Raw genomic sequence first — 10,592 nt, 5'->3', positions numbered from 1 at the left:
GCAACAGTAAAATGAAGTGAAATACGGCAAGTGTTTACTCAAGCGACCGCAGTCAATGGAGGAGCTTAAAGACTCGCCCGCCATAAAGAGTTTTAAGCTGCCGCACGTCGAGCATAAAGTGCATACCCCCTCCATAGCCAGCATTCAGCCTTCCAGCATCCTTGGTTTCCGCTTCCTGTTTGGTCGAAAAATTTAATAAACGTCAAGCTGAGAGGCAACGGAGCGACGGACCAAACATTGCACCTGCCGTTGACCGCATTCGGGAATGTTAGTGAAAAGGTGGGACTCTGAAATGCATACTTGTATAACCATGCCCATACCCATACCCATCCTCATACCGACATATCCGTACGTATACGTATTGTCCACACGAGTCGGGGGTAAAAATTTGCAATATAACGTATACGAGCCGTGACACATTTGGGACAGCAAGCAAGCTTGATCCCTGATATCAGGAAACTTCATAAGTCCGCCCCTCTAAGACCCATCTCTGATTTAGGTCTCTAACTTGCTTAAGTTGCCATCGCTCATATGTCTTTGCGGCCTTATAATTGCACTTCTAAACATGGACCATTTATAAATCTTAGACTTGCAAAACTTTTCCCATTTCCCCGATAATTTCGCGCAACATTAACGAGCTTATTAATCGTTGCCCACACACACAGTCAGAGACATCAAGCACGTCGTCTACCGATTCCCGGACTCAAGACTCAAGATCCTGGGATGAAGGACGCGTGAAATTGTCAAAGTGTTGGCCAACCACACACACACACACACACATTCCAAGCACAACCACAGTAACGCGGGGTATGGGTTTTCGGAATTTTATTGGTCCCCCTGGCGTAGGGCGCATACCTTTTTTTGAATAGCGCGACACATTAACTTAATAATTTAGTGGGTGTCGAGGTGGGCTGTTATAAATATTTATAAGCGATACAGGGGGCGTGGCCTGAGTGGGCCGTCGATGGCAGGTCTAGATCTTCGCGCTAAGAGTTACTCCAAACTATCCGGCCGTATAGGGATTCTCCGGGCTCTCAGGCTTCTCAGGCTCAATTGCGCAGAAAAGTCAAATGTCTCTGCCTTTCCCAAAAAGCTTCCTTGGCTTTTGGCACTTGCGCCACACACTCTCTACCCACTTGAAGATTTCAATACATACATGCAAAGTTGGCACGTTTTGGCACACACACACACAGAGCAACATAGCTCTCTAAGTCGGCGTTGTTATATGTGCATGTATTGAGTTTTGGCCGCCATTTCTGCATGCCGTACAAACGGAAAAGCTTACAGTCGTTAAAGAGTTTAGCAAAATATAAATTTATGAAATATTCGACAAGAGCACAACGGCAAGGATGTGCCAGTATGGTTGTTGCGCTGTTCGGAGGATTGGGCTTGGGTGCTTGTCGATGGTATTGCACCTTTCCGCAAACAAACCAGAAGTCAGACCGTTTTGGCCATGTTATAGTATGTATTGGCAACAGCAACAACAAGCTACAATCTGCAGCCACAGCACGACTTGTTGTTGGCCACTGGACATGGACATGGACCGGGACATGGACAAAATCAATGCTAAAACAAAACCGAACTAATGTTATTTGTGGAACAAACAACGATAATGAAATCATGGGGCGCTGGGTAAATGGAAAGTGATTCGGTTGGCTCTGGTCAGGTTGTGGCATCGGGCCAATAACTAATTTCATTTACTCTGCCAGGCACATTTGCAATCGAATGGTAGCATATGCACACAAAAGTTGACATTATCCACATGGGGCACCTGAATTGCACATTACCCGGGGCTCGATCTGGAAGTAATTAAGCCAACAAACAGGTGATAATCCAGGCCAGATCTTAAATCGTAACCTTGTGTTATCAATTCTCCCATTCCCATAATAAAACTTTTCATTTTGGGTCGTTCGAGCAGGCGAATAATAATAAAAATCGGCAATGAATTGCATTTATTATGAAACAGTTGTGCATACAATCAAAAATATATCAATAAGAAAGTGCGATTCCCAAATAATATAAATAAACCTGCAAGCCATCCGCTGTCGAATTGAATCTGAGGAACATGTGGAGAATTATCCTGCCACTGCTGGCTCTTTGTGCCTTGGGTAAGCTCAACTATTATTTGCTTTTAAAGAGGTTAAACATTTTATTTACCTTTTAGCTCAGGCCCAGTGTCGGTTCACAAGACCCCAAGTGGAGGGAACCAATCGCATCGTCATGGTGCGCTTGCAGAACCGCCAGCTCTCTCCTCAAGCGCACTGCCAGCTCGGCGGTGGGTGAAGTCCAACCAGATGTGGTGCAATGCGCGGGACATTCAGACTACCACCACCGGGCGGGGTCAGACCCCAGGCTTTCGGCCCACCATCACCTATGACCTGTCGAGGCTCCTCCGGCAGCTCTAACAACACCCGTCCAGGATCGCAGGTGTCCGGCCACTGTACCGCGTGGGATACAATGTGGGCAACAGCCAGTTCCTGGAGCTCTATCGCGCCTGCTTCCGATACCAGAGCGGTGCGAGCGATCTTCGTAGAGCATCAGGTGTACGCCAACCCTTTCTGTAGTTATAAGATTTATATTTTAAGAAAATGATATTAACTTACATTCAAGATATCACTCGACCCTGCGTTCAGTTTAGTTCCGATGGGTGATCAGCGGAGCCGATGAGGAACCCGTTACAGGTTCGTAACATTCATGCCACTTTCAGGCGGCTGTTTGGCAACAACCAGAACTTCATACCCAACAACCGGGATGTGATCATCAATCGTAGCCACTTGGCTGCATCGGCTGACTTCTTCTTTGGTGACCAAGTGTGTTCCACCTTCAAGTAAGCACGTGAATGCGGGTACCGCAGTTCAAGACCATCAACGATGGCAACTTGGGGGAGACCATCGAACGATGGGTTCGCAACTCGGTAGGGAAACCAATTCGTGAATGTACGCACTGGAGCCAGAGATGTGCTATCCCTGCAAGCAGGCGCTGGATCCAGGAATATCTTCTCAGCAGCAATAGGAACCCAGTGCCACTGTGGATGCCAAGATGAGTAAGGAACTCAATAACCAGCATCGTGGCCTTCCTCACCCTCCAACAACCTCTTCGCCCGACAACGTCCAGCAGCTCGAACTTTTACCAGCCTGTGAACTGTCCAATGCCATTGTTATTAACACACTGCAACGGCTGGATTTACCTTCTGTTGCAACACCGCCACTTTCAGACCGTAATTTGATTCAAGTTTGTCAATTATTACAGTTTTTCTTATAAATATTTTGATTACCACTTGGGACTCAACTTACTATCAGTGGCTTTTAAAAAAATAATTGAAACTATTAATTTGGTCAGCACTTAAAGACAAATTAAAGTGAAATGAAATATATTTTTTATGTCTTTATGGGGTGAATCAATTTTCATAAATCGTAAAAGTTTGCGTGGCAGTTTAAACACATCCAAACTCTTCGAATTCATGCCTCATTCGGAATGGACTCCAGCCGTCGGTTTTAATGGTCATTCAGCGGCTTCTCATAAATTCCGCCCCTACCATTTCGGCCCGCAACTCGCTTTTGGCCCATTTAAATTCAAGCTGCGATTGTGGAAGGCGAAGGCAGCAGACGCTTTCAATGCGTGCGAAGAAGTGCAATAAAGGCCATGGCAATTGCTTCGTCGGGGTTGCGCCTAAGTAGACGACCTAAATAAATTATTCGGCAGGGCATGGCTGTGTTGCTTTTAAATACACGCCTGCGAAATTGTTTGCCCGCGTGAGTCGGTGGCGTCTCTGATGGATATCAACGGAGACAAAAGGGGGAATGGACACTGGGAGCTCATAAAAGTGCAGAATAAATTTCGCAACCCGGACATGCGTTGAACTAGGCTCTCATAAAACCTAACAGTTGTAATTGTGCTGTAAACGCAACTCAATATAGCGTACAAATGGGCTGAGCACTTGCACCACCCTATGCAACCACCCAACCACCTACATCCTCTACATTTTCTATGCATCCATCCATCCATCCTGCACTGCAGCACAATTTAATTTATGCTCCGTTTTGTGGCCGGCTTGTTGATTTTGCTGCTTTGCCCCTTTTATTTTTATTGACCATTACAATTGTACAGAAGCTTAGCCGAGCCAGACTCACCACACGATTTGGTCACAAAATTTTTATGGCATAATTTGGTTCGCCCCTGTGAGCATGCATTAAAAGTGCCCAAATAGCGCCATATGTATAAGCTGACGGAAATTGCCCTCGCCCTCAAATCCCGTCGAGGAGGATTCAGACAAAGCCTAGCATCACTTTGGCGAGCATTAACCATTTCATGACATGGACATTAAAATACACAGCCATAGACCACTCCCAAACATTTGAACAAAGTACCAATTCAATGACCAGACCATAAAACAAAGCCCATTATTCAGGCTCTGACTGTCTGTCTGTCTAGCTTAGATTTCAATAAGTTACACCTCAGACTTTAGCCACAAAAAATCTATAGTTAACCACAACACCTTTCTTGATAGTCCAACAAGACTCCTATCTAGATGCCAAATCCATATGCAGCCTAATGGTCAGCTATGCTCATTCGTTCATAAGCTGCCTATATATTTCCTTTCTGGCCAGAGCTTGTGTTTATTACTGGAAAATCAAGTGAATGGTTTTGGGAAAATAAATTTCATCAACAGGCAACATAGTAGGAAAATGAAAATATACGCCAATTACTACGCACATCCCAAGTGGAAAATATTTCTAGATGCAGAGCCGCCCATCAAAGTGCAAACAATGAAAAATAATAAAAACGCTTTCAAGCATTTAAGCCAGTAGAAATGGGGGATATACTAGTATGCTTTCGGCCAAAAAATAGTCTGTTGTCTCGGATGAGAATTTCTGAATGCAGAGACACGTGCCCACAAGCCAGAACAATGAGGACAGACCAAGTGAGCGGGCCTAAATGGTATATAAGCAACAGTGGAGCAGCTCATCGATCAGCAAACACAGCATGGAAGCTCAACAACTGCTGCTGATCGTTGCTATTGGACTCGGACTGGGTAAGAGAATAAAATGGGAAGTAGATTAACAAATTATAAAGTGTCTCAGTTTTCGCTCTGATAAATGAAGGAATAATGAGAAATCCCTAATATGCAGAAAAATAAAAGGTTGGAAATAAAACAAAAGAAAAGTTTATGTTTCAAATTGTCCAAATTAGTTCATAAAAGAAGGCAAAAGTAATAAAGGCCTATTAATTCTCCCTTCCTTCCTTTCAGTGCTCCTCTCCCAGGCGGGGTTGCCCGCTCTCAGAGCCATGATCGAGGGCACAATCGCATATTCGCCATAACCGCAATGCCGCCGGCCAGCCCGAACTGAAGCGTCTTCAGAGGTACGCACCAACGAGGTGCTCCCACATGTCTGCCAGGCGAATGACATTGTCCAGACAACCTGTCAGCCCAAAGGCCACCAGCTACAGCCTCTCTCCTCTCCAGATGCCCAAAGACCCATGGCTGCCTCGGCAACCGTCGTAACCGATGCCTCCTGTCCAGCCACCATGTACTCAATGAAGGCTATACCATCAACAATCCGCGTCTGGAACTGTATCGTGCTTGCTACGATCGTAGTGGAGTCATGAGCCAGGTTTTACCAGGCATTCGGTCGTACCACAAGACGTTCTGTGGTGGTGGCTGCTCCCTTCTGCTTCGTGATTGAATGAATTGAGTAATTTCTCTTTTAACCTACAGTCCCGCAACGTCAACTCCCCCGATTTCTCTAAGGGATGGAATCATCAGCGAGAGCGATGCTTCAAGTTACTTTCCGCACCATTTTCCGGGCATTCCGCACAATTTTTTGGCAATAACCAAAAGTACATCCCCAACGGACAGGGCACGATCGTCAATCGTGGACATCTGACCGTCCGGAGACTTCCTCTACGGAGATCAGTGTGCAACCTTCAGGAACCACTAATGGCTTCTTAGCGCCCATGTTCCAGAGCATCAATGATCGTAACAGGAGACAATGAAGATGAGTCAGAACTCGCATGAGTGCCGGCAGATTACGGAGGATAGAGCGGGACAATGGTTGACTCTAACCCTGCCCGGACAATCGGAGCCGCCAGCGGCATATGAGTCGAGTGCCAGGCACCAGAACACAATGCCCGTGGCTTCAAAGTGGTGCGTCACTTCTGCCAATGGGACCGCACTCTGTGGTTCGTGACCCCTTAACAACATCTTCGCTCGTGCCCGACCCGCTGCCCGCTCCTTCTGCCAGTATTCCCTGTCCCTGACCCTGGAGAATGTGGCAGTCGCTGGACCACCTTCTGTTGCAATCCACCACTTTGACCCTTTTAAGCAATAAATATTTTCCAAATCAGCAATTTCAGTTGATTGTTAAATTATTGTCGACTCAGAAAGACAGGGAGATGTTCCAGATTCAGAAAGCTGATAAGAGGTCTTTAGAAGCAGGCACCAGACATGATGCTGAACCTAATCAGTGCTTAGGGACCTTCCGACCGCTGATGGAAGTTTCTTAATTGCCAACCTTAACACAAAGTATGTATTTTGGTGTCATTCCTCAATACTATCAAGAAGTAGCCCTTTCACTCAGGGCTTATATTCCAAGTATAACTCCTTCCCTCGTCTGTCATAATCTTCTTATGACGGGAAATCCAAACAACTCCTGCTTACAATGATTGCCCCAACAAGAGTTTTCAAAAGTAAGGAATCTTATTTTGTACCACTGCTGCACCACATAGATTCAATTTTAGATACGGTTTTTGCATGAGTGGTGCTGACAAAATGCAGAAGCGCCATAAAGGTTCGTGGATGCGAAAGCTTGAAAGGAAACGGAAGGGCAACTCCTTTGTTGGTATTAAACGTGCGCCGGCAAGAGTAAAGAAAGCCAACCGATGATAAGCGCGAAGAATTAAGGCTCGACTGAGAAAGGCACAGCAAAAGGGATGGGCACGGCTCTTTTCACCCACTACGGCCCATCGAACCCAGGCAAGGTACTTTTACCGCTTATCATGATGACCTGCGGAGCACCTTTGTGATTTCTAGAACCAGAGAGACTTGAAAAAGCTCGATCTCTGAAGCCATGAAGTAGTGAGATCTTACTTCGATCATCAGTTCTAGCTGGAAGCGGAAGCTGTGAAGATGAGTAAGCCGAAATATATGTACCGTCTTGAGCCTGTTTCTTTGTGGTAGATTAATAAGAAATGAGAACGAAAGATTAAAAGAAAACATAAATTACAATCATTCTTAGGGACCCAGCGCTGTTGTATTATTCATCCGGACTTGTTGGAAAAACATAATATTTATTTAAAAACGTGAATGGGATCTTCTTCGACATTCAGCGTGATATTGTAAGAATCAGCTAACGGGTTGTATTTGTTTTTGGTATGGGAAAAATCTGGAGGAGTTTGTATGCCAATCCAATACCAATTTCAATCGGCGATTAGGGATTATAACTGTTCATCGGGGTTCGCGCCTTCTGTTGTAGTGCAAAATCACCCCTCTTGTCCCGCTCCCTACGCCGTTCATGCCGTCGGTTACCACTACAAGAGTCACTTTATGGAGCTGTATCAAAACTGCTACGATGTCGGAAAACTAGCATTTAAACATTCCATCTATATGACTTACCGTTACACAAATAGTACGTTTTCCAACCAATGTTATCCTTTAATATCTTATCGCCCCTTCTTTTAGACTCTGAACGTCCGTCTCCTTCTTGGGCAACGGATGACTTAGCTAATTTTATTACCGCTTACCATGGAGGAGCTACTCAAGCTTGTTTTCTCACTAATCTGGGTGCAAAACAACCGGGTTGCAAGTTTGATCGTGGCCATATGACACCAGCTTTCTTTTATTTTTGCAGAAGGGCTTAAAAAAAAGCAACCTTCAATTACATAAATGCCATACCCCCAATATCTGCGGAGTCAATCGTGGCTACTGGAAGTCCATCGAAACCTGGATAACTACTTTAAGTTAAGGAAAAGATCAATAAACAAATTCACACCAGTTTGGCGGACTCACGTGTTATCAAGGTTTTGCACCGAGGTACTGAAGGAAGTGCATGCCCTAAAACACAACACAACAACAATATGATACCTATACCCTTATGAATAATAAGCAATTCCCCGTCCCCCACGTGGATGGTACCACAGTAACCACTCTTTCCGGAACGCAGTTGGTAATTCTAACCTACAACGAAAAAGTAGCACCAAGTGATTTGGAAATAAATAGGATCTGCAATACGACTGTTTGTCCTTCAGAACTCCCGACGAACAAAAGGCTTGTGGGGTACACTGTCTGCTGCAACCATTTCGATTTCATTTCACTAAACGCTGCACATTTGACTGGTATTTGCTGAGGCCGAAATGTCTCTAGAAGTTTAGAATGAGAACTTACTACCCAGTGCCGTACACTTTCGCATATACAAGTTTCTGTTTAAGCTATATATAGTACGATTTGATCAATAAAGGTTCGTGATAAAAGTTACGAAATTGCAAATACTTGAATATTATAAGCAATTTAGTAAATAAAGGCCGGAGATTACCATCCCCTCTTATCGCCAAGTTCTCGGAATTGTAATGATAAAAAACTTTAAAAGGGGCGGCTTCAATTCAGTTGACATATTTGCGATCTCCAGTTTCAAAGCTTTTTAAGCTTAATGAAGGGATTTACACCATTTGTTTCTTATCACCAAAAAGAATGACTCACCAGTTAGAAATTTAATTTCCGATTCTGTATTCATTAAACATTTAAAGTAACAAAAAACGTAACATGTAAAAATCACTATAATAGTAATATTGGAATATTATGACTCTGTAACAACTTAACAAACCCCCAATCTAATCCTTAAGATCACTTTTACAAATGCAATACATCTTGTCGGTTTTGTCATTGACACATGATGACACCTTTTCTATCGAGCCGACTTATAGTAGGCAGCACCGTACTTCAACATGGAGTTCGTGACACTTTGTTAAACAGAACGGTGGCCCGAAAGTCGGCGCTATTCTGTTTGACCCTTGAACTATGAAAGTCCGATAGGTAGCCTCTTCTAAAAGGGGACATCGTCATGCGAAATTCCTGATCAAAACCGATTTTGATCTCTGTCTTGTGGACATAACTGAGGGTTAGCGTGGAGCATATGTCACTGAAATTCCTTCCGGCCAAGTCTCTCGTTGATTCGGCCCGATCACATGAGCGGCAATACTTTCGGACCAAGACGAATCAGGCCTTCCGTGAAGTACGCAGATACAATAATGCTCGGTATACCGGCGTCCACTGGGTCGCGAGTCATCGATCGGATGGAATATGTGGACCGGCACTTGGGACAGTCGGCTGCCTAAGAAGCGTGAGACCATAGGGGTGCCGCCCATTTCGATGATATGCTTTCAGTGTGTTGTGAATCGTAGCGTTGGAGGTCAGGCGGTTCTGATTCAACTTTAGGGCATTTACGTCAATCCGGGTAATGATCACGGAACCAGGAGCAACCGCCATATATGAACATCGTTGGCGCTCCTCAGAAGCCACTGAGGCGAGGACATAGATTCTTCCATAACGGGAGTCCATGATCGAGGAGAATATCGATAATACTCTGCTCAGTAGCACCATCTGCCTCAGAAAGTCCAGGAGGTACCGCGGCACATAGTCCTCCATTTTTGAGGGCATCACTCGGAAGCTGTCAGTGAGCCAAACGCTATTCTGACCAAAGACTCAGACCCAAATGGGGACGCTCCTCCACAAAACGCCTGGAATTGGTGCGCCATGTCAGCAGACCTGCTTCACGTAAATACATAGACAATGACGGTACCACCTCACAGACGATATCGCGACATTACAGAACTCTGTCCTCGACTCGAAGGCCTTCTGAAAAGGCCTAGAGATATCAGGTATCGGTAGAGTTGTTCACTTGAAAGCCGGGCTTAAAGTAGTTAAACGTTCTATACCAGTCTCATCCTCTGCATAAGCGGGCCAGATAACTGGCATTCCGGAAGTACTTCCATATGAAAAGGGCATCTGATCTAACCTTGTGTGGCCCAGCCCTTCTTAGGCATTTGTGCCAGTCAGCAACCATTTTTAAAGACTTTTCCTGGTCATGTTAGCCTGTCAAAATGGCCAACAGGTTGGGAAAAGGTGTTGTCTCCAACCTGCAAGGTGATGTGAGTCAATAGTAAAGTCTGACTGTATCACCCACCACCATTATTAGCCCTGTGTAGTTCATTCCCAGCCGGTCTTTTGGAAAGCTATAAACCTTAGAGGCGTAGTTCGGCGCAAATTAATTCGTGAAGACTTTGTCGCTATGCCAAACATTGGGACGCTTGGCCGCTTAACCCGGTGCCTTCGATAGTCCGGGTAGCGAATATTGAATGAAGGTGTGTGCATCCTCAGCAGAATATCGACTCGTTGCCGAGACGCGAAGCCAAAATCAAGCCCTGAAGAGCCTGCAGTAGTACCTCGTAGTTTTGCTGAAAAATACTTTCGCTCCCCTAAAAGAGGTGAAACGGGGAGATTAGAGTCCAAAGATATCAAAGTCAGAAAGTATAAGACTTCCAAAAAGATATCGAAATATTATAGTCTCACATGCCATAACTGTCGTGCTCCGGTCGCTGTT

At 45.0% G+C, this 10,592-nt stretch overlaps 1 pseudogene; it reads left to right on the top strand.

Moving 5' to 3' along the window:
- Positions 1 to 2,065: 2,065 nt before the first annotated feature.
- LOC121530282 lies at positions 2,066 to 3,221 on the top strand (annotated as a pseudogene).
- The last annotated feature ends 7,371 nt before the right edge of the window (positions 3,222 to 10,592 follow it).

Source organism: Drosophila eugracilis, unplaced genomic scaffold, assembly GCF_018153835.1.
Source record: "Drosophila eugracilis isolate 14026-0451.02 unplaced genomic scaffold, ASM1815383v1 contig_1248, whole genome shotgun sequence".
Classification (NCBI taxonomy): domain Eukaryota; kingdom Metazoa; phylum Arthropoda; class Insecta; order Diptera; family Drosophilidae; genus Drosophila; species Drosophila eugracilis.
The sequence above is the reverse complement of the archived record's forward strand: the minus strand, read 5'-3'. Positions and strand labels throughout refer to the sequence as shown.